At 41.5% G+C, this 22923-nt stretch overlaps 1 protein-coding gene across 1 annotated transcript in view; it reads left to right on the top strand.

The window, feature by feature from the left end:
* Positions 1–22923, top strand: part of LOC140725691 (sodium/hydrogen exchanger 9-like) — a 531897-nt gene that overhangs the window by 417473 nt on the left and 91501 nt on the right. The gene's annotated exons all lie outside the window — the stretch shown is intronic.

Here is a 22923-nt window from a genome sequence, read left to right as displayed (position 1 = left end):
ATTTAATAATATTTGTAATATCTACCTGCTCTAAAACCTTCTGAAATGTTACTGCTTCTCTAATTCTGAGCCTGGGATTTTTCCTATCATTGATTGCTTTAACATTGGCTGCTGGGCTTCTTGTTATCCAAGCCCTAAGCTCTGGAACTCCCTTCATAAGCATTGGTCCTCATCTTTTAATACGCAGCTGAAAATTACAGTCTGGAATAACATGTGCACTGTTACTTTGCTGCCAATTGAATTTGTTGTCACAAAGCCCAATATTTAATGCAGAGATTGAGTGTGTCATGGTTTCATAGATGAGCAGTGATTGAATGACAGGGCAGTCTTAATGGACAAAATAGCCTGATTTTGCGCAATATATCTTTTGGCCTTATGGTTGCTGGCATTTGTTTGGTGAGCTAGTGTCCACCTCAATTGTGAACCTGCCCTGCAAAGTATAGCAGTGCCTAAGGCCCGTGGTCAATTGCTTGCGGAACAATACTTGACATGCATGTGATGCCAAAATCATGTCAGATATACAAATGCAACTCAGGTTAGGAATGAAGAGAAATGAGCTGGAAGTGGCTGTATCCAACCATCATCTTAAATTACAGAGCACAGAATTATCCAGCACCATGCAGTCAAATTTCTAGGCCAGCCTGGTAGAGCTTTTGCCTACCTCTGCTAATATCAGCATCATTTTTAGTTGATAATATTCCTGTGAAGCACATTGGGATGCTGTATGATGTTGTGGGTGCTATTTAAATGGAAGGCATCGATGATCCTAACTAGTTACTCTAAGGTAATGATCAATGGCCATATCCAAATCTTTTCCCATTATAAGCTTGACTGTACTGAAAATACTTGCTTTACATTTCTTCTTCCTTTCCACTTTAATTTTTATGTGATAGAGTCGTGGAGAAGTACAGCACAGAAACAGGCCCATTGGCCCATTTAGTCCATTCTGAAACCATTTAAACTACCTACTCCCATTGACCAGCACCTGGACTAGAGCCTTCCATATCTCTACTATCCATGTACCAATCTAAACTTCTCTTAAACATTGAAATTGAGCTTGCATGGACCACTTGTGCTGGCAACTAATTCCACATTCTCACGACTGTCTGGGTAAAGAAGTTTCCCCTCATGTTCCCCTTCAGCTTCTCACCTTTCACCCTTAACCCATGATCTCTGATTGTAGTCCCACCCAACCTCAGTGGAAAAATCTAAAATCACACATGAAGGCATCTTTACTTGTGTACTCAGATATGTATAAAACAAAGGACTGTGTTTGGCTTTAGAAAGGAAATAAAGGAATTCTAAATGTACGGTGAAAGGAAATATTCTACCCGATTTTATCCATAATAACTGATGCATACAGCAACACCGATAGCAAACAACAGGCTGAATTTTAATTCCTGGAATTAAGTGAATTGGTAGTGAACCAAAGGTTAAAAACTAAAATATTTGAAACAGTAGTCAAATTTATTCACTTATGGTTTAAACAAAACTGTGGTGAGGGTCAGGTCATCATGGCTTTAGAAGCTTCCCACTTAAATCATTCCACTCCTTCACACTCATCCATGTAAAGAGTCAGCTCCCAATATCACTGGAACCATTTCCCCCATACAGCCTCCAACTACATATTGGACCCACATTTCTTGACTGCTATTACACCATGAAAGCGGGTGGACTACCTCCAACCCCCTGTCACTGATCAACATAGGTAAAGGCACCATTGGATCCAGCTGCCTTATCCTCAACTGTCATCTTCCTTCCCTGATCACCACTCAACATCTTCTTCCAGCAGAATCACCAGTGTTTAAAATCAAAATGATTTCCTGACATTAAAACACAGCTTTTGTCTGAATCTAACTCTTGCACGTAAATATTGAACGCCCTAAACTGGAAGGCTCTAAATTGAATCAAAATGTTTCAGATGCACAAAATGATTTCAATGAGATAAACCTCGATTTCAACATTTAAGGGAAGTTTGTATAGGTACATGGATAGTAGGGGTTTGAAGGGCTCTGGTCCAGGTGCTGGTCAATGGGAGTAGGCAGTTTGAATGGTTTTGGTTTGGACAAGATGGGCTGAAGGGCCTGTTTCTGTGCTATTCTTCTGTATGACTATTGCATTTTGTGAACTTTCTAAGATTTGACAGAAAATTTAACCAAAGCCTTCCCACAAAAGATGTTTATCTCTGACACTCTGAGGTACTTCTTTCTTGGGAAGGGTTAACTAATCTTACAGTGAATTTATAATTATTGCTGCAAATGAGCCCAATGAGAGAACATGTCTCCGTGGTAAACTACAGGCCAGTCACTGTCCTCAGTCTCATTAGCAAAGAACATCCTTAGGATGAAAGCTTTTCTGAATCAAACAAACATTTTTTTTCCAGATAAGACATTCTCTTTAGCATAAGGTCAGTGATGGTCTGTATAATTTCAGAGTGATCTTCAGAAAGTTTAATATGCAGTATTTTGTAATGTTGACATGGCTGAATTTCAGGCAAAATAAATTACTCTTGCACTTAGAGATTCGTACATCTGGTCAAAATAGACATCACTTCATATGCTATATCTCCATGGACATTGTTGGCTGTGTTTACAATTACCAAGCAACACTATGACTGTCTTTCTTATGCAGTCCCTCTGGATTGAGGTTTCTTAAATTGGGAGCTTAACATCAAAGGGTATACTTTGTACCGAAAGAACAAGCAGAAAGGCATTGGCAGTGCTGTGGCTCTGTTGGTAGGAGATGGAATTACTTCTTCAGAAAGAGGTGACATAGGGTCAGAGAATGTTGAATCTTCATGGGTGGAGTTGCGAAACTGCAAGGGTAAAATAAAAACCATTATGGAAATCATATATAGGCCTCCAAATAGTAGCCAAGATGTGGGGTTGAGATTGGGGAGCTGGAAAAGGCATGTAATAAGGGTAATGACACAATTGTAATGGGGCACTTCAATATGCAAGGGGATTGGGAAAATCAGGTTGGTGTCAGATCGCAAGAGGGAATTTGTTAAACGTCTATCAGTTGACTTTATAGAGCAGCTTGTGCTTGAGCCTACTCAGGGAGAGGCTATCTTAGATTTGGTGTTGTGTAATAACCCAGATTTTATTACTCAGCTGAATGTAAAGGTACCTTAAGAGGCAGTGATCATAATATAATTGAATTCATACTGAAATTTGAAAGGGAGAAACATAACTCACATGTATCAGTATTGCAATAGAATAAAGGGAATTACAGAGGCGTGAGAGAAGAGCTTGCCCAGGCGGATTGGAGGAGGATACTGGTAGAGTAGAGATGGCTGAAGTTTCTGGGAATAGTTCACAAGGCACAGGATACATATGTCCCACAGAGGAAGGAGTTCTTAAATGACAGGGGTAGGCAACTGTGGCTGACAAAGGAAGTTAAGGACTGCATAAAAGCCAAGGAAAGGGCATATAAGGTAGCAAAAGTGTGTGAGAAATTGGATGATTGGGAAGCTTTTAAAATCCAACAAAGAGCAACTAAAACACTTTAAGACAGGAAAGGATGAAATATGAGGGCAAACTAGCCCATACTATAAAGCAGATGCCAAAAGTTTTTTCAGTTATATAAAGAGTAAAAAGGAGGTGAGAGTTGATATTGGACCACTGGAAAATTATGCTGGTGAGGTAGTAATGGGGGACAAAGAAATGGCAGATGAATTTAATGGGTACTTTGCATCAGTCTTCACTGTGGAAGACACAAGCAGTGTGTCAGATCTCTGTAAGTGTCAGGGAACAGGAATGAGTGCCATTGCTATTACAAAGGAAAATGTGCAAGGCAAACTCAACGGTCTTAAGGTGGATAAGTCACCTGGTCCAGATGGACTATATCCCAGAGTCTTGAGAGAGGTTGCTGAAAAGATAATGGATGCATTGGTCATGATCTTTCAAGAATCACTTGATTCTGGCATGGTCCCAGAGGACCAGAGGAAGATTGCAAATGTTACTCCACTCTTTAAGAAAGGAGGAAGGCAAAAGAAAGATATGCCAGATAGCCTAACCTCAGTGGCTGGGGAAGTGTTGGATTCCCAGCTCTCTACTTCATCCCTCCCCCCACTTCTTATCCCCCCTCGATCATCCCATGTTACTTCACTCCTGGTGAAGGGTTTCGGCCTGAAACGTCGTCACTACCTCCTCCCATAGATGCTGTCTGGCCTGCTGAGTTCTGCTATCATTTTGTGTTTTTATTTATTTCCAGCATCTGCAGATTCACTCGTGTTGCTGTTGGATTCTATTATTAGGATGAGGTTTTGGGGTACTTGGAGACTGATGGTAAAGTAAGTCAAAGTCAGCATGGTTTCTGTAAAGGGAAGATTTGCCTGACAAATCTGTTAGAGTTCTTTGAGGAAGTAACAAGCAGGTTGGAAAAAGGAGAGGCAGTGGATGTCATTTACTTGGATTTTCAGAAGCGATTTGATAAGGTGTCACACATGAGGCTGCTTAATGAGATAAACTCCTATGGATAGAGGAATGGCCGACAGCCAGTCACAGCAAGTGGGAATAAAAGGGGTCTTTTCTGGTTGGTTGCCAGTGACTAGTGGTGTTCCTCAGGGGTCAATATTGGGACTGCTACTTTTCACATTGCTTCACATCCACTGTATCTAGGTCTTTCCAATGCCAGCACATTCTTTCTTAGATAAGAGGTTCAGAACTGTCCACAATACTCCAAGTGTGGTCCGATCAATGCCTTGTAAATCCTCAGCATTGCATGCTGGTCCTCTTAAACTTACATTGCATTTGCCTCCTTACAACAGACTCAACCAGTTAGATAACCTTTAGGAAAACCTGCATGAGGGCTCCAAAGTCCCCTTGCCCCTTGATTTTTGAATTTTCACCCCGTTTAGAAAATTGTTTGCGGCTTTTTCTCCTTCTTTTAAAGTGCATGACCATCCACTTCCCTACACTATATTCACTGGCCACTTTTTGCCCATTCTAAGTCCTTCTGCAGATTCTTTGTTTACTCAACACTACCTGACCTTTCACCTATCTTTGTATCATCTGAAAACTTGGCCACTTCAATTCCATCATCCAAATCATTGAAATGCAACAGGAAAAGAAGCCTCCTGCTAGTCAACCGATCTTTTATCCATGCTAGTATCTTTCATGCAATACCACATATGCTCTTATCTCTTAAGCTATCTCATGTGCAGAACTTGTCAAAGGCCTTCTGAAAATCCAAGTTTTCAACATTAACTGATGCTCCTTTGTCTATCCTGTTTGTTATTTCCTCAATAAATTCCAGCAGATGTGTCAGGCAAGATTTCCCTTTAAGGAAACTGTGCTGACTTGACCTATTTTATCATGTTCTTCCAAGTACCCCAAACCTCATCTTTAAAAACGGACTCCATCATCTTTCCAACAATTGAAGCCAGTCTAACTGGCCTATAATTTCCTTTCTCCTCCCTCCCTTCTTAAAGTGTGAAGTGACATTTGCAATTTTTCAGTCCTCCGGAAACATTCCAGAATCTAATGGCTCATGAACAAACACTACTGACAATTCCACAATCTCTTCAGCTGCCTTTTTCAGAATCCTGGGTTGCAGTCCATCTGGTCCAGGTGACCTATTGACCTTCAGACCTTTCTCAAGCACCTTCTCCTTAGTAACAGCAACTGCACTTACTTCTGCCCGCTGACGCTCTCAAATTTCTGGCCTCTTCCACAGTGAAGACCGATGCAAAATACTTAGTAAGTTTTTCTGCCATTGACTTGTCCCCCATTACTTCCTCTCCAGTGTCATTTTCCAATGGTCCGATCTCCACTCTCGGCTCTCTTTCACTCTTGATATATTTGGAAAAAAAACCTTTGGAATCTTCTTTTATATTTTTGGCTAGAATAGTTTCACATTTCTTCTTTTTTCTCCTTCTGGGTAAGCTGTGATTCTTCTCTCACTTACTGTGCACTACCGCAGAAGATCTTCAATCCCGTTTAACTCAACACAACCCTGTACTTCTAAACAAATGAAACAGAAGCAAGTGTAAGCCATTCGTCCCCGTTCTGCCATTTAGTAAAATTATGGCTTACTACACTCTCTCTATAGCCCTTGACTCCAATCAGCCATTCTCTGTTATCAATATATTCAATGACTGCATCCTCACAGCCCTCTAGTCCAAGTAATTCCGTACAGTAGTTCAGCAGTCAGTGTAATTGCTTTACACTTCCGATGATCACTGATCAGGGTTCGAATCCCGCTGCTGACTGTAGGTCTGTTCTCCCCGTAAGGTGCCACAAATTTGCCCAAGTAGCGAAGGAGCACCTTACACCTCCTTTGGTAGAGACGCATCTCCACCCCGCCATCCACTCCTTAATTACCTCTTCCAAGCACTCGAGGCCTAATGTTCAGGGTCAGGGTCATCGGAGAGTCCGGTGTCCGAGGCCGAGTGTTTGGGATCATCATTTGTCAATCATCCATAAGTCCTGGGGTCACTACCAAAGGTCAAAACCTGAAGTTCGATCTGAAGTCAAGGCCTGATGGCTGGAGTCCTGAGTCCAGTGGGGAAGCTGAACCCCAATCTTTGTGAATCTGCAAGTCCACTGGGGCAGAATTTGGAGATGGGCTGTCCTGGGGTAAGAGGATTGCATGTGTTTTGGGAAGTGCAAAGGGGAATGGGGCTTGTTTATCTCTAGTTGTTTGTTCGGTGTTGTTCTACCAAGCATTGTGGGCATGCTGTGTTGATACAGGAATGTGTGGCAACATTTGCTGGCTCCCCCTGCACCCCATTGTTAATGCCAATGACACATTTCACTCTATATTTTGACTCGATGTACATGTAAGAAAATTAATGAATCTGAGTGATCAGCTGCAAATTAAGTTTAAGCCAAGAAAGATGCAACTTCCCCTGAGACGACCATAACTTTAATTTGGAACATTTATGAGAACCACTATCTGAGACAGGAAGGATCAAGCCAGTTGCTCATCGTGCATAGGGTCAACTGAAACTAGAAGGATGGTTGGCCTGTATACGTAACGGATACAAGTTTCCCCCACTATCCAAAGGTAGAGCGTTCCTTCGTAAAGCGGGGGACACCTGTACTGGGATATTCCCATGATAGGTTTCCAATGAGGCTGCAAACCACAGTGATATTTCCACTAAAGAACAAATGCCAGACATGCACATTTACTTAACCACCACGTGGTTCCCAAGAGAGAGACAGAACTGATTAAATCATCAGGGCATTAACAAATAGCCCATTTAGAAAATGATTTTAAGATAATCAAGTTAGATTCAAATGTTAGCAAATGTGTATGGTTGAATTCAGTCAGAATTGTGAGTAAAAGTGGAGATGCACTTTAGATGGGCACAGGTGCTAGGAACTGAATGGATGTGGCGAGTATCCATTCAGTATGTGGGAACACAAGGAGGTGAAAAGAAATCTGCTAAAGGAGATATTATCTGGATTTTACATTGCTGGGAGAGACACAATTCAAGAACTACAGTTGAACCTCCACACTGTCCAGGATAAAGCAGAGCTATTCAAACAGAAAGAGGGAGTAATGCTTAATGTCATTAAATAGAAGGGAGATACTGTAATGAATGTACCTAAAGCTACTGTTTATGCCATTTATTGGAGTTTTACTGTAGGCCTTGAGCAGACAGATAGTTGCTTTAATTAAGGAGAGAACAACTGAATCCCACCCTTGTTGAGTGATAGCCTTGTTAGTGATAGGTGGTTAGCAGAATGTAACAAAACCAGGGCAGCCAACATGGGATACCATCCCCAATAAAGCAGAATCGAATGACAAGGGAAGTAATGATGTAACAATATAGATTCTTCACCTATACCCCAAGAAAATATGAGCTGTCTTTAAGGTAAAAACTAACTTCAAGGGTTACTGTATAAGGATATCATACTGAATATGAAGCTTCACATTCCCTCCTCATCCAAACCACTGACTGCTGCTCTAACAGTGGGAAAGGAATACCTTCATTGGGCCGGCTGGTGGTGTAGTGGTATCAGCACTGGACTTCAATGCAGATGGTCCTGAGTTCAAGGCCAGGCAGGTCCCAACCTGGGCAGCAGCAGTGTAAATTTGTACTGTGCACTTTGAATCTTACATCTTCTCACATTATACTCCTTCTGCCAACTCCCTCTCCCGGTTGTAAATGTCCCTTCTTGAGTTCCTACAACAGAAAATTTGCAGGAGTGTTGCTGGGACTTGAGGTCCTTAGTTATAGGGGAAGGTTGAATCGGTTAGGGGAGATTTCAATGAGGCATACAAAATTATAAAGGGTATAGATAGGGTAAGTGCAAGCAGGTTTGTTCCACCTGAGGGTGAGTTAGACTAGAACTGGAGGTCGTAGGTTTAGGAAGAAAGGTGAAGTATTAATGGGGAATCTGAGGGGGAAATTTCTTCACTCCAAGGGTGGTGCCAGTGGAAGTGGTCGATGCGAGTTCAATTGCAATATTTAAGTGAAGTTCAAATAAGTGCATAGATCGGAGGGTTATACAGGGCTACAGACAATGTGTTAATGGAACTAGGCAGAATAACAGTTCAGAATGGTCTAAATAGGACAAAGCATCTCTTTTTACGCTGTAGTGCCTTATGACTCTATGTATCACTGGAAAGAAAGTGTCCAAAATTATACCAGAATTCCGTTAACAGCACTTCTTTTTTGTTCAACATTGGCACAGCCACCACCCTTCACTATCATAGATGATTTCATGATATGGAACAGATCTTGAATCTGTCCTATGCTGGTTCACATGAAATTGTCTGCAGTATTTCCTATTTGTGGTTTTAGTTTGATTGGGGTGCACAAGCATTCTGGGAGATTAAATTCAGGTTCATGCAAGAGCATGTACAGTGGATTATGGTTAACTGGATCATCTGCTAATCAGGGTATCCGCTTAGTTGGGACAACTCTTAAAGAACAAAAACTAATTGAGAAAATTGCCAGGATTTTCTTCGTTTGTTTGGGACACTATGTCACTTAATTGGGACCAGAGACTTGCTGAATAGTTCTAACTCAGGGGTTCCCAACCTTTGGTCCACGGTTAATGGTAGGGATCCATGGCATAAAAAAAGTTGGGAACCCCTGTTCTAGCTATTGTCAGTCATGTACACTTGTGTGGCCGGAAGACATTACACCAGGCTTAGAGTGAAACATTTTTTAATAGCATGAGATGCGTGAGTTTGGGTTCAAAAAGCAATGATTTTCGTCACTGTCAGTTGATGAGACATAAGCAGAAGACAATTCAGGACACTCTTGCTCACTGCGGTTTCAAGTATTCAGACTTGGAGATGGTAGAAGTGGCCCAGAGTGAAATTGAAACTATTTCACTACTTCAAACAAGTTAGGACCTACAAAGGATTTGAAGCTATCGACAATCATCTTGAATGTCACAACGAAAATGAAGGGTTGGAGGATGCAATCATGTATAGCATGTATGAAGGCAGTCTATTATCTTCACTAGGTGTCTGCACTGGTTTTGTTCATTTACAGTCAAACAAAAAGAACAGAGCAGCGGGTTGAATCCCTCCATCAATAACTATGAGTAACTAATACACGGTTTTATAGTACTGTAGTACTATTGGTAGTGTTCTAATTTGTTCTGTATTTTATTTAAATGTATAATTTATTACTCAGTTTGTCCTTTTTAATATATTTTTAATTACTTCCATGGAACTTCAACTTATTGGTGCAGCCACGTAATTGAGTCAAAATGGGCTGGACCCAATGTGTCACAATTGACTGGAATCCACTATATTTGGAATAAACAACAACTTCACAAACAATTTTTTTAAAGTTTCATCTCCTGTAATTATTCTATCTACATCTGTCCATAAACTTTATACAGCTGATAATATTTCATCAAAATCTCCCCTGCTTCTTCGTGATTACAATTCTCAGTTTTTGAAACTCTTTCTTTACCTTCCTTTGTCAGGAAATTCTCTAAATACTAATGTTAAATTCTTTAACTGCCTTTTTAGTGATTAAACACCCCCACTCATCTCAGATGTGATGTGATAAGCTTGTGACCTTACTAATGAAGGATTCTGGAGAACAACAGCCTTCTCTTTTCCACTGCTTTATTTCTCTCCAACCTTGCAACACAACAGTGGAACAACAGACATATTCATGTTGACAACCTGCTGAGCTGTGCAAGAAATATTAGAAATTAAAAACAATGACTGTTTTCATCTCTTCGCAAGTGGATGTAACTCATGTTGAAACTTTCTGCATGTTCTCCAGTGGTGGCCATTCAGCCCATCGGGTGCATGCTGACCCTTTTACTCATTTACACCAATCCCATTTGCCCACACTAGTTTTGTATCTTTCTGTGCTTTGCCTATTTAAAAGCCTGTCCAAATGTCTCTTAAATGCAGTCATTGCATCTGATTCCACCATTTTTCTACCAGCAAGTTCCAGTTATCAACCACTCACTGTGTAAGAAAAAAGTTCCTCTCAGATTGCCTTTAAAACTCCTTCCTCTTGCCTTGAACCTATATATTCTTTACCATGGGAAAATATTCACTTTATCCTAAGTTTATGCCCTATCAAGGCTTCTTCTAATTTTATAGTCCTCTCTCAGGTCATCCTTCAGCCTCCTTCACTCCAGAGAAACAAACCCAGTCCATCCACTCTCTTCCCATAACCGAAGCCTTCCAAACCGAGGCAACTTTCTGGTGGATCTCCTCTGCACTCCCTCCCATGCAGTCACATCCTTCCTTTCTTATGGAAACCAGGACAGCACCTAGTACTCCAAAGTGCTTTCTAACCAGCGGCATGTAAAGTTGGAATGTAACCTCCCAATTTCTATATTCTATGCCCCAGTCCATGAATGCTGGCTTCAGAGGTGCAATTTTTACCAAAAAAATTCTAAAAATCGCATAATACCCATCTCTTTTGAGTAAATTCAAAATAGATCATATGTTTATTGTAAAAGTAAAATAATTTTGAATAAAGAAATAGGTCACTTTTCCCAATGGTTTCATACTATTCTCCATATGTGTAATTGTCAACCTGAAGGTTGTGAATTAATTTCAAGTGAATAGGATACTCTAATCCTAATCCCTAAAGTAGACAATCTTTTTGCGTGCAGCCCTTTTTCAGTTGAGTTAATATGCAAATTAATGGTTAATTAACATTGGTAATGATTTCACATTCATTAAATGCTTTCCAAGATGTGTGAATAATCACACCCAAACCCTATTGCTCACAGATTAGTTATAGGGCAAGGCAGCATAGTTCTTCTTTCAATGTACGTTTGTAAATACGACCTTCTTACATTGATATACATAGAAATTCTGACCCAATCCATAGCCCTTTGATTATTATCAATCATCAGTGTAAGTATTATCTGGTCTCCTTCAAACAGAGGATTTGTTAATATTATCCAAAATAGGACCATAGGACATAGAAGCAGAATTAGGCCATTTAGCCATCGGATCTGCTCCACCATTCCATTGTGGCTGAATTATTATCCCTCTCAACCCCAACCTCCTGCCTTCTCCCTGTAACCTTTGACACCATAACTAATTAAGAATCTTATCAACTTCCTGATAAGTTCTTAATTAGTTGGGGTGTCAAATGTTATGGCAAGAAGGCAGGAGATTGGAGTTGAGAAGGATAATAATGCAGCCACAATGGAATGGTGGAGCAAACTCGATGGGCTGAATGGCTTAATTCAGCTCCTATGTCTTATGGTCTAACCTCCGCTTTAAATATAACCAATAACTTGGCCTCCACAGCTATCTGTGGTAATGAGTTCCATAGATTCACCACCTTCTGGCTAAAGAAATTCCTCCTCATCTCTGTTTTAAAGGGATTTTCTTATATTCTGAGTCTGTGCCCTCTGGTCCTAGACTCCCCCACCATAGGAAACGAACTCTGCACATCCATTCTATATAGGCTTTTCGGTAGTTGATGGGTTTCAATGAGATACCCACCCATTTTTTTCTAAACTCCAGCAAGTACAGGCCCAAAGCCATCAAACGCTCCTCATGTGTTAACCCTGTCATTCCCAGGACCATTCTTGAGAGCCTCCTCCGGACCCTCTCCAATGTCAACAAATTCTTACTTTGATAAGGGGACCAAAACTGCTCACAAGTGTGGTCTGACCAATGCCTTATAAAGCCTCAGCATACATCCTTGTTTTTATATTCTAGTCCTCTCGAAATGAATGCCAACATTACATTTGCCTTCCTCACCACTAACTCAAACGGCAAATTAACTTGTGGGGAATGCTGAATGAGAACTCCCAAATACATTTGCACCACTGATTTTTAAATTTGCTTCCTGCTTTGAAAATAATCTAGTATTTCCATTTACAAACATTGCATAAACATACATTTCCCTGTGCTGTATTCCATCTGCCACTTCTTCGCTCATTCTCCTAATCTATCTTCATCCCTCTTCTGACTCCCTACCCCTCACCCTCCACCTATCTTTGTATCATTCACAAACTTTGCCACAAAGTCCATCAATTCTCTCACCTGAATCGTGGACATGTAACATAAAAAGAGTGATAAACACCTACTCCAGTAGAATGCTACTCGTCTCCGGCAGCCAATTAGAACATGCTCCCTTTATTCCTCATTGTGACAGTAGAAGAGGCTCTGGACTGACATGTCGGAATGGGAATTGGAGGTGGAATTAAAACGGGTGGCCACTGAGAGATCCCGGTTTTTCCGGCGGACAGAGCGTAGGTGTTTGGTGAAGCAGAGTCTCCCAATCTACGTCGGGTCCCACCGATACACAGAAGCCCACAGCAGGAGCACTGGATAGAGTAGATGATCCCAACAGACTCAAAGGTGAGGTGTCACCTTACCTGGAAGGACAGTTTAAGGCCCTGAATGGTAGTAAGGGGGGTGGTGTAGCGGCAGGTGCAGCTCTTGTTCCGCTTGCAAGGATTCTAATATGTCAGCCCATGGCCTTCTCTACTGTTGCAATGAGGCCACACTCAGGCTGGAGGAGCAACACCTTATATTCCGTCTGGGTAGCATCCAACATTGATTTCTTGAACTTCCGGTAATGCCCCTCCCCCCGCCTACACTATTCCCCATTCCCATTTCCCTCATCTCCTTACCTGCCCATCACCTCCCCCTGGTGCTCCTCCCCTTTTTGTTTCTTCCATGATGTTCTGTCCACTCCTATTGTATCCCCCCTTCTCCAGCCCTGTATCTCTTTCACCAATCAACTTTCCAGTTCTTTACTTCACTCTCCCACCACCCCCGGCCTGGTTTCACCTATCATCTTAAGTTGGTTCCTCTCCTCTCCCGCCTTCTAACTCCTACTCCTCACCTTTTTTTCCAGTCCTGATGAAGGGTCTCGGCCCAAAACATTGACTGCCTGGCCAGTGTTTTGTGAACACTATCTCACTATTTTACTCTCTTTTTGCACTATTTTAAATATATTTACTATTGTAACCTTTAGTAATTATTTTATGTGTTGCACTGTACTGCTGCTGCAAAACAACAAATTTCACGACATATGTCAGTGATAATAATTCTGATTCTGATATCTAACAGCCTCTTAAATGCCCCTATCATATCTGCCTCCACCACCATTCCTGGCAGCACATTCCAGACATCCACCACTCTGTGTGTAAGAAAAGAGAAAGAAATTGCCTTGCACATCTCCTTGCAATTTACTTCCTCTCAATGCACACTCTCTAACATGAGACATTTCAATCCTGGGGAAAATATACTGGCTGTCACCTATCTCTCTGCCTCTCATAATGTTCTAAACTCCTAACAGTTCCTGCCTCGGCCTTTGCCACTCTAGAGAAAGCAATCTAAGATTGTCCAACCTCTCTTTATATCACATGCTCTCAAATCCAGACAGCTTCTGAAACTCTTCTGCACCCTTTCCTAAGGCTCTGCAACCTTCCTGTAAGGAAGAGATTTAAATCGAATGTATACACCACAAACACTTTTCACAAATTAACTTGGTCCTTGAAGGTTCTCCACAGCAACACGAATGTTGACATCTTTCTAACATCTGTGAGCTACAGAAGTAAAAAATGAAGACCACTTCGAAGAGCACCTTCGCTCCATCTGCCACAAAGAACGGGATTTGCCAGTGGCCACCCATTTCAATGCTACCTCCCATTCCCATTCCAGCATGTCAGCCCATGGCTTCCACTACTGCCACAATGAGGCTACACTCATGTTGGAGGAGTAGCACCTTATACCCAACTGGGTCGCCTCCAACTTGATGGCATGAACCTCGATATCTCAAGCTTCTGACAATTGTACCCCTCCTCTCCTTCACCATTTCCCATTCTTCTTTCCCTCTCACACCTTCGCTTCTTGCCTGCCCATCACCTCCCTCTGGTGCTCCTCCCTCTTCCCTTTCTTTCATGGTCTTCTCTCCTCTGCTATCAGATTCCCCCTTCTCCAGGCCTTTCTCTCTTTCTCCACTCAACTTCCCAGCTCTATACTCCACTCCCACCCCCTTCTTAGTTTCACGTATCACCTGTCATCTTTCTCCCTCCCCTCACCTTCTTAGTCCAACTCCTTTCTCCTTCCTTTCCAGTCCTGCTGAAGGGTCTCAGCCTGAAATGTCAACTGTTTACTCTTTTCCATAGATACTACCTGACCTGCTGAGTTCCTCCGGTATTTTGTGTGTGTTGCTAAAAAAAAAGGAAAATTTACATTGGAGAAATGTCATAAATTCTGTTCTAAATATTAATTAATATCAGTGATGGGATAAGGAAAGCTTTGTTTTCAGATACAGGGATGGGTCCAAAAATAAGATCAAATTGATAGGTTTATAAAAAGCAGCACTGAAGATTAAAGCAAGGGAGAAGTAGGTAAGCCAGGAAAAGTTCAAAGTGCATTTATTATCAAAGTATGTATGCCATATTCAACCAAGATTTGACTTCCCACAGATAGCCATGGAACAAAGAAACACCATGGAACCGCTTCAAAGAAAACATCCAACACCCAACACGCAAAAAAAAGAGCAAATTGCACAAGTGGCAAAAAAATGAGTGAATAACACACAGAATATTAAACGTCAAGCCGCAGAGTCCTTGAAACAGTCTAGGTCTGTTTAGTTCAACTTAGCGCTGTGTCGTTCATTGACTGCAGGCCCCGATCAAAAACGCACAAAAGCAACGTAAAAAGAGGACTAACCAGAAAACAGAAACATATATAACGTGAATTGCAGATTTCTCTAAAAATGAGTCCAATCCACAAACCTAGCCCAAGACCCAGGACTCCTTCCTGCTCCTTGCTCTGGCAGCAGCAAGCCAAAAGAAAGGGGCAACCAGGCCAACAGAGATTCAAAGATTCAGATGGCACTGAACACCCACTCACCTTCTGCTCTCGTCCTTGTTCATTTCAATCTTGCTTGATCCTTTAATCGGCGAGTTGGTTGAGAATTGGAACCGATCATGGGTTTGCGCTCCACCATTAGGCTACACGCTCTATTCTCAACCATTTCAAATTCCCTCAGAGACAGCAAAAGCGCCATATCACTCCCAAAAACACATTATCAAAATATAAATTACAGGCTCCAATCTCACACAGATTAGTAGGTGAAGTGTATCTAATAGAAGGAGAGTAGTAGTTTCACAAACTTGCTGCAAGACGTTGCCATTAGTTACATTCGTTGCTAGTACCATCCTGCCCATTCCTTTTCTTTATTAGCCAACAAATTTCCAACAGTAATATAGAAGAACAAAACAAAAAATCAATACTTCTTTCTTAAACAAGGCAAAATTAGATGATGAAGGTGCTTTTCTGTGACAGTTGTGAGGTAAAATTTGATATTAATGTGAAGCAATAGTAATTGAAAGGGAAGAACAATAAAGAATAGAGGAGAAGGAAAGGAACATAAAATTGTAGTTGAGGAGCTGGTTGAACCTGTGGGTCAGGTGATCATTTTTACTGATTCCTTTGTAAAGCTTCAAAATTCCCTGCTGTACTGCATTTTCTAGGTGAATTTGGATATATTTCATGAGTTGAGGTTGCGCACTTCCTATTTTGAAATTCATAACATTCCATTTTATCACAAACAGTTGATGGAATTTCTAAAAAATGTCTTCAGTCACGGAATGATAGGAGTTTACAGCAGGGAATTGAGAATATCACATAGGTAAGGTCCTCTGCTCTCCAATAACTTCATATGGGAGCACAATGGAGATTGATCTAATGCAGCCAAGTCAAATCCAGTCATAATGACAAAATGAACATAGTCATAGTATTGAAAGAATAGTGTGGAGAATTCAATCAGCCTATGCAGTTCTCCATATTACTTACCAACTTAATTATCCAATTGTTTTTTTTTTAACATTCGTTTTCTGGTTATGCTGTCTTTTGTTCATCTTTCTATTTCATTTTCATAATGCTCAGTCCTGTATTTCACTGTGTGGTTCCTTGAGCTTAACTTTGAAGTGTTTATCCTGTTATTGGAAAATATGAAGAAATCTTGGAGGTTCAGTTTAACATTCAAGCATGAATTTCCGAAGTTCACTCTCCCTATTCCTTTCACTGATCATTCTGACACATCTGTCTGATTCCAGACCCAAGCTTCCTCCTATTTATTGTAAGGTAACAGATAAAATAAAATTAAAATACCCCCGTTTGCTGAAGAGAAATACGAGGGGTGATTGATAAGTTTGTGGCCTAAGGTAGAAAGAGTCAATTTTAGAAAACCTAGCACATTTATTTTTCAACATAGTTGCCTCCTACATTTACACACTTAGCCCAGCGGTTGTAGAGCATATGGATCTTGGACCTCCAGCAGAGGTGATTGATAAGTTCATGGCCTAAGGTAGAAGGAGATGAGTTATACAGCTCTCATTACATGCGCATGCAGTTCAACTCTTTGAGTGATTATGCAGAAAGTTTGAAGTTAATAACTCATCTCCTTCTACCTTAGGCCACAAACTTATCAATCACTCCGATGAGTTATTAACTTCGTCAGGACTATGTAGGAGGGGACTATGTTGAAAAATAAATGTGCTAGGTTTTCTAAAATTGACGCTTTCTACCTTAGGCCATGAACTTATCAATCACCCCTCGTATTTAGAAAGCCCAGAAGAGAATACTTCGCAGGTCAGGCAGCATCTGTGGAGAATTAAGCAGTGCTAATGTTTCAGAGATGAGCTTTCATCAATACTGGGAAGTGAAGTTTCAAGTTGCAGAGGGAGCTAGGGTTTTTTTTTCATTTCTTGACCTCTTAACATTTCCCCCAACTTCTCCTAGAAATTGAATGCAAAAGTCATCCTTCCTCAGTTGTACAAAAGACAAAACATGCTGGAAATGTTCAGCAAATTGGACAGTGCTTGTGGAGAGAAAAACAATTAGGGATGAAAACCGTTCATCCAGACAGGAAAACAGACATTTTAAAAAGGGTGGAAGAATTGGATATATTAAGGGAATATCTATGATAAGATGAAGCTTGCCTGAGGAATGAATTGGACAGGTTGTGTGGTCAAGCGGGGGTTAATGAGGGAAGTTGAACAATGATAACACATATAAAAAAATATAATGTATTGCTGATAGCAATGCCAAGAGACATGGCCAACAGGTCTGGCTTCAGCTAATGGAAAGTCAAAATCACAGATGGACTTGCTCATCTCTTTAAAACAAGCATAACAACTGCCACTGGAAATGATTTCAAATCTGCAAAGGCCAAATTATGGAATGACAGATGTCTCAGTTGCAGTATCCCACTGGTCCTCCTCCCCCACAGTCCTCATCTGCCCTCCACACCCCCTCACTTGCTTGCATGCTGCTATACCTTACTCTCCTATCAGATGTTCCCCTCCTCAGTGATTTGTCGCCTCCTCCTATCGTCCTCCAGCTTCTGTCATTATTTCCACTTTCCCCTCCACCTTGTGCCAATCATTCCCCCCCCCCCCCCACCCTCATCTGGATCCACTTATCACTTTTCATCTCTTGCTTGACCTACCCTCCACATTTTGTACTGGCAATCTCCACTCGGTCTGTCAGTGCAGGTGAAGGTCCTCGACCTGAAATGTCAAGTGTCCATTGACGCTGCCTGACCTGCTGAGTTCTTCCAGCACATTGTGTGTTGCTGCAGTGTTCACCCTTCCATTTGCCTTCTGGAAATGCAGGCTTGAGAATGCACCTAAGCCTGATGCAAAATAAAATGGTTGTGAAATATGAAAGTTAAAAGCAGGTTCTGATCAAAAGTAATCATGGGATTGTGGAGCCTGGTGGGATGGAAAGCAAAGACAAAAGAAGGTCTTAAGCCTAAAATGTCTGAAAATTAGGAAAGGCTACAGCAAAAGTGGTTAAAACTAAAGCAATGTTTTCCAAGTACCAGCCAACCCCAGTTACTGATGCCCATCTTATGAATACCTGTAGAGACAAACTTCCACAATATTAAATTCAAAGACCCAATATAAGTGTGCAGAATCATTCCTACAAATGGCAGAACTAGTTCTCTCTGTCTCCACTCTTAGTACTTGTTCTTTCCTATCAGTCTTAGTGTTTTCAATGCCATTCATTACAATACAGAGGAGATATTGTTACCACTTTGAGTGATTTTGGGTATTTTCTGACAAATGGACTTAGGTGTGTAAAAATGGGATGACCTTTTCATTACAAAAGGTCAGGCTATAGATGAGACTAATTGAGGACAATATATGAGAACGAACCTGACAGAAAGAAGATGTGATGAGAATGAAATGTACCTGAGAACATGGCTGACTGTCTGGTGTGACAAGCTATGAAATGATGAAACCTGAGAACATAATTGTCCTTTGTTTTTGATATCACAGTCTCCTAAAACAAGTCAGCTTGTCAGACCTCAATTACAATGCCTATTCTGTTGACTTATTGTATTTGTATATCTTTTTAGTCATTGATGAAACTTGAAGATATTTTGGATTAATTATGTAGGGAGTTACATTAATGGAGCAATAGATGCAGATCTACAGATTGGAAGGAATGCTTCTCATGCTCTCTTTTTCTGTAACCATTTTTGCCAATCCATTTGAAAAAAATCTACCTTTGTCATAATATATAGCATTATAATGCTGATAAGCCACCTACGGGTGAGTAAGAGATCTTTTAAATGTTGTATTTGTTACGAACCCCGTAACTGGGTTACTTACCAGCAAAGATAGAGACGTCCGTTGGAGTCTGGTGATACTATTTTTAACAGTATTTATTAGCAAAAATAAATACCTCCCTAAATAAATACGTATACAGATAATATACGTCGTCAATACTAAACCTAAAAGTGCGGGTATAATAATAATCAATAAGAATTAAGCTCTATCGTTGTCTAGGGGATAATGAATTGTCCGATGGAAATATAAAGTTCACTGCAGTTCACACAGGCTGCCGTCGTTTGGGTGTCTCTGGGTTGCAATTGTTGGAGAGAGAGAGAGAGAAAGAGAAAAACTTGCCGACTTTCCTTTATGATTTCGATCCATCAGGTGTCTCGTTGTCGTGGCCGTTCAAGTGTGACCTATCCTTTAGCTAAACCGTTCTTCCGTGATGAGCCCACCACCCAGGCAAGGGAGGACGCACACGAGCTCCCACCAGCTTTCGCTATAAAACGCTGTCACTGGATTTCTAGCGTTTCTCCTGGTGCGTCTAAAGGGGTTGTTCCCCAGACCCCTCTTTTATCCTTACTCACGGGGTCTCAGATGTCAATCAGGTTGGGATGATGCAATCCCTCAACCAGACCACTCTGGTTGTCCCCTGAGGGGTTTCAATGAATAGTACAGTACTCAATACACAATTCCTTCTCCAAGAGACAACGGCAGTAGTCAGTAGTTCCGTTCCGCTTATGTCAGGAGACATTCCAAACCTTGTGTATTCTGTGTGTCTCTCTCTCATTATTGACATGATGTGTATCTCTCTCATTTCCTGGCATCAGACCCGAAATAATAGTGATCTTGCGATTCTCAAAAAGGAGTGGGGGGGTCAGGCATTGACGATTCGGGACCCTTCTGCCCATCAGATTTGCTCCACATGCATAACATAATCAATAAAGCAATTGAAAAAGAGCCGGGAAATTAAGGAGAGGAATAATACTAAAGAAAGGGAGCCCATTTGCCCTTCAGGCCTGCTCTATCATTCATCTTGAACCTCAGTGCATTTTTCCAACATTAGCACCATAGCCCCTGATTCCTTTAATACCCAAAATCCATCACTCCCTGTTTTGAATGAACTCATCCCTCCTGGGTAGAAGATTTCGGGATACCATTTCCGACACTTCCCTCCTCTTTCTCAATCTCTCTGTCTCCATCTTTCGAGGCAAGTGGGCAGGGAAGTGAGCGTTTCAGTGGAAAGTTTATTGCCTGGTGATAATTTTCCAGATGAATGGGACAATGTCCTATTGGGATTAATGTAATTCTGAAAGTCAGTCATAAAAAAGGCAGAAGAAATCAGTTGCAGGCATTAGGAACAGCTGAAGAAATCAGACTTATATTCTTTAGAATTTGGAAGAATGAGGTGTGGTGCCTTAAAACAGAAAGTCCTCAAAGAACACAATGAAATGTTGGTGGGAGGTTTGTGCGTTGACGCTCTGAAGTTCTAACGTTTCTCTGTGGTTCATTCTGTTGGGGTCCTTCTGTTTTTCGTGGATGGCTGCGAAAACAAATATTTCAGGTTGTATACTATTTACATTCTGTGACAATAAACAGAAGCATTTGAACCATTTGTCAGGGTTTTTTTTCCATAAGCAATAGAAAGGAGGAACATGGTTACAGGATTCAAGGATGGTCACTTAAAATGGAGGTGTGTAGTAACTTCTTGCAGAGGGTAATGAGAATCTGGAATTTTGTACCTCAGATGGTTGCAGAAGCTGGAACAATCAGGGTATTTAAAGGGAAGGCAGGTAAATTTTATGAGAGGTCATCAAATTGAAAGCAGGAGGGGAACTAGCACCAAAGTGGAGTTGAGGCTAGGCTTTGGTTCATATGTACAGAGATAGGGTGAAAACGTTAGCTTTGCAAGCTATGCAAACAGATCATGTTAGAAACAGTCAGTGTTTCAGGTCAAGACCCTTCTTCATGACTGAGACGGAAGGGAAAGAAAGTTATAGGGAGGGAAAAGAGGCTGGAAGGTGAAGCCAGGTACAGGTGGGAAAGGTCAAGGGCTGAAGAAGAAGGAATCAGATAGGGTAGGAGAGTGGACAATTGGTGAAAGGGAAGGAGAAGGGGACCCGGGGGAAGTGATAGTCAGGTGAGAAGAGATGAAAAGTCAGAATGGGGAATAGAGGAAGCAGGGGAGGGAATTGTTCACCAGAAGGAGAAGTCAATATTCATGCCATCAGATTGGAGGATACCCAAACGGAATATAAGGTGTTGCTCCTCCACCCTGTGGGTGCAACTGTATCACATTTTAGTTGCAGAGAAAGTGCAATGCAGGTAGGCAATAAGGTGCAAGGGGCATGCCGAGGTAGGTTGTAAGGTCAAGGATTCACTAACATACAAGAGTTCAAGTGTTTAATGACAGCAGGATAGATGCTGTGCTTTGAGACTGGTGGTGTATCTTTTCAAGCTCCTGTATCTTCCCAATTGGGGGGGGGGGGGGGGTTGAGAGAGAGAGTTCAGGGTGGAAGAGTCCAAGGCAGTGAGAAAGGGTAGATCAACCATGATCATATTGAATAGTGAGGTAATTTTGAGTGATATATTCCTGCTCCTATTTCCTTATGTTCTCATATGGAATGTTCTTGGGAGTTGTCTACCTGGCAGATGTGTGGCCTTTAGATTTGATTCCTCGCCACTAACTTCTAAGCAATATGTCTGCAGAGGTTCTGAAGTGACACAGAATTAATAGCCAACAGTGTGTCACTTAGTTAATACCAAGGGGTGGGTGATGATTCATACCTTTTTAATTGCATCAGTGCATAAGCAAAGTGTTCTCAGATGTGCCACATGGGAAATGTAATGTCAATTAGAAATTTTTCTTTTTGTAAAGTGGTGAAGTAAGAAAATGCCTGGACAACAAAGCTGGGCATTGCAGGCTTTGAGCAGGTTTGTTGGATGAGTTGAAAGATAAATATTCAGTCCAATAGTTAGCATGTATTTGGCAAATGTACAGATAGCCGCAGCTGGGTTTTGTTTTACTTTGGTCTGATTCACAGACGGAGATGATAAATGAGTTTTGGCACAGCAGGTTAACTCCAATGCATTCTGCCACAGTGAGCTCTTGCTGGCAGCTACCCACTTGTCAAGTTCCCAGATTCACCACATAGGGCAAGGCCAAACTCTGTCTCAGAGCCAAGCACTTACCGAGCCACGGGGAGAGCAAACTTCTGTTTCCCCTTCTAATTAATTCTTGCACTTTTAAAAAATTTTATGAAGACTTCCATTTCTACAGAGCCTTTCTTGACCTCAGGACATCCCAAAGCACTGTGTAGCCAATGAAGTACTTCCAGCAGTCACTTTTCTAATACATTGTTAGGGTTATCCAATTTCTGCATGGCAAACTTCCATTAATAATGTCACCACATGGGAGAATGGGTGGTGTTGGGGCAGTACAAGGAACAGAGGCTTGGCCCACATAATCGTCATTAAACACTTACTGTATCTACTCTTTCCTTCCAAAACAATTCTCTGCACACCTTGGGACCAGATAATTTATTACTTTGTGACAGTAATAGAGCCAAAATGCTGCCCACAAATATGGACACAGCTTTCCTTCTTCCAAGTCATCCTACATCATCCTTTCCACTTACCTGAGAGGAATGTTAGGTCATTCAGCAGTGCAGCATTCCCTCAGTCCTACTCTAGAGACCTACCAGAGCGACAGAGTGGGACTTGAAACACAACTTTCAAACCATTGTACTGCAATGGCAAAGGGTCAACGTTAGAACATCTTTCAGAAGGGTGATCTCTTTGACAAGGCATCAGGCTCTGATGGTGTACCTGCGCCAACCAACTGGCAGGAGTGTCCAAGGGCATCTTCATCCTCTCACTGCTGCAGCCAGGGGTTCCAACCTGTGTCAAAAGGTGACAATCATAC

Source organism: Hemitrygon akajei, chromosome 3, assembly GCF_048418815.1.
Source record: "Hemitrygon akajei chromosome 3, sHemAka1.3, whole genome shotgun sequence".
NCBI lineage: Eukaryota > Metazoa > Chordata > Chondrichthyes > Myliobatiformes > Dasyatidae > Hemitrygon > Hemitrygon akajei.
Note: the sequence above shows the minus strand (reverse complement) of the source record. Positions and strands in the feature narration are given on the sequence as shown.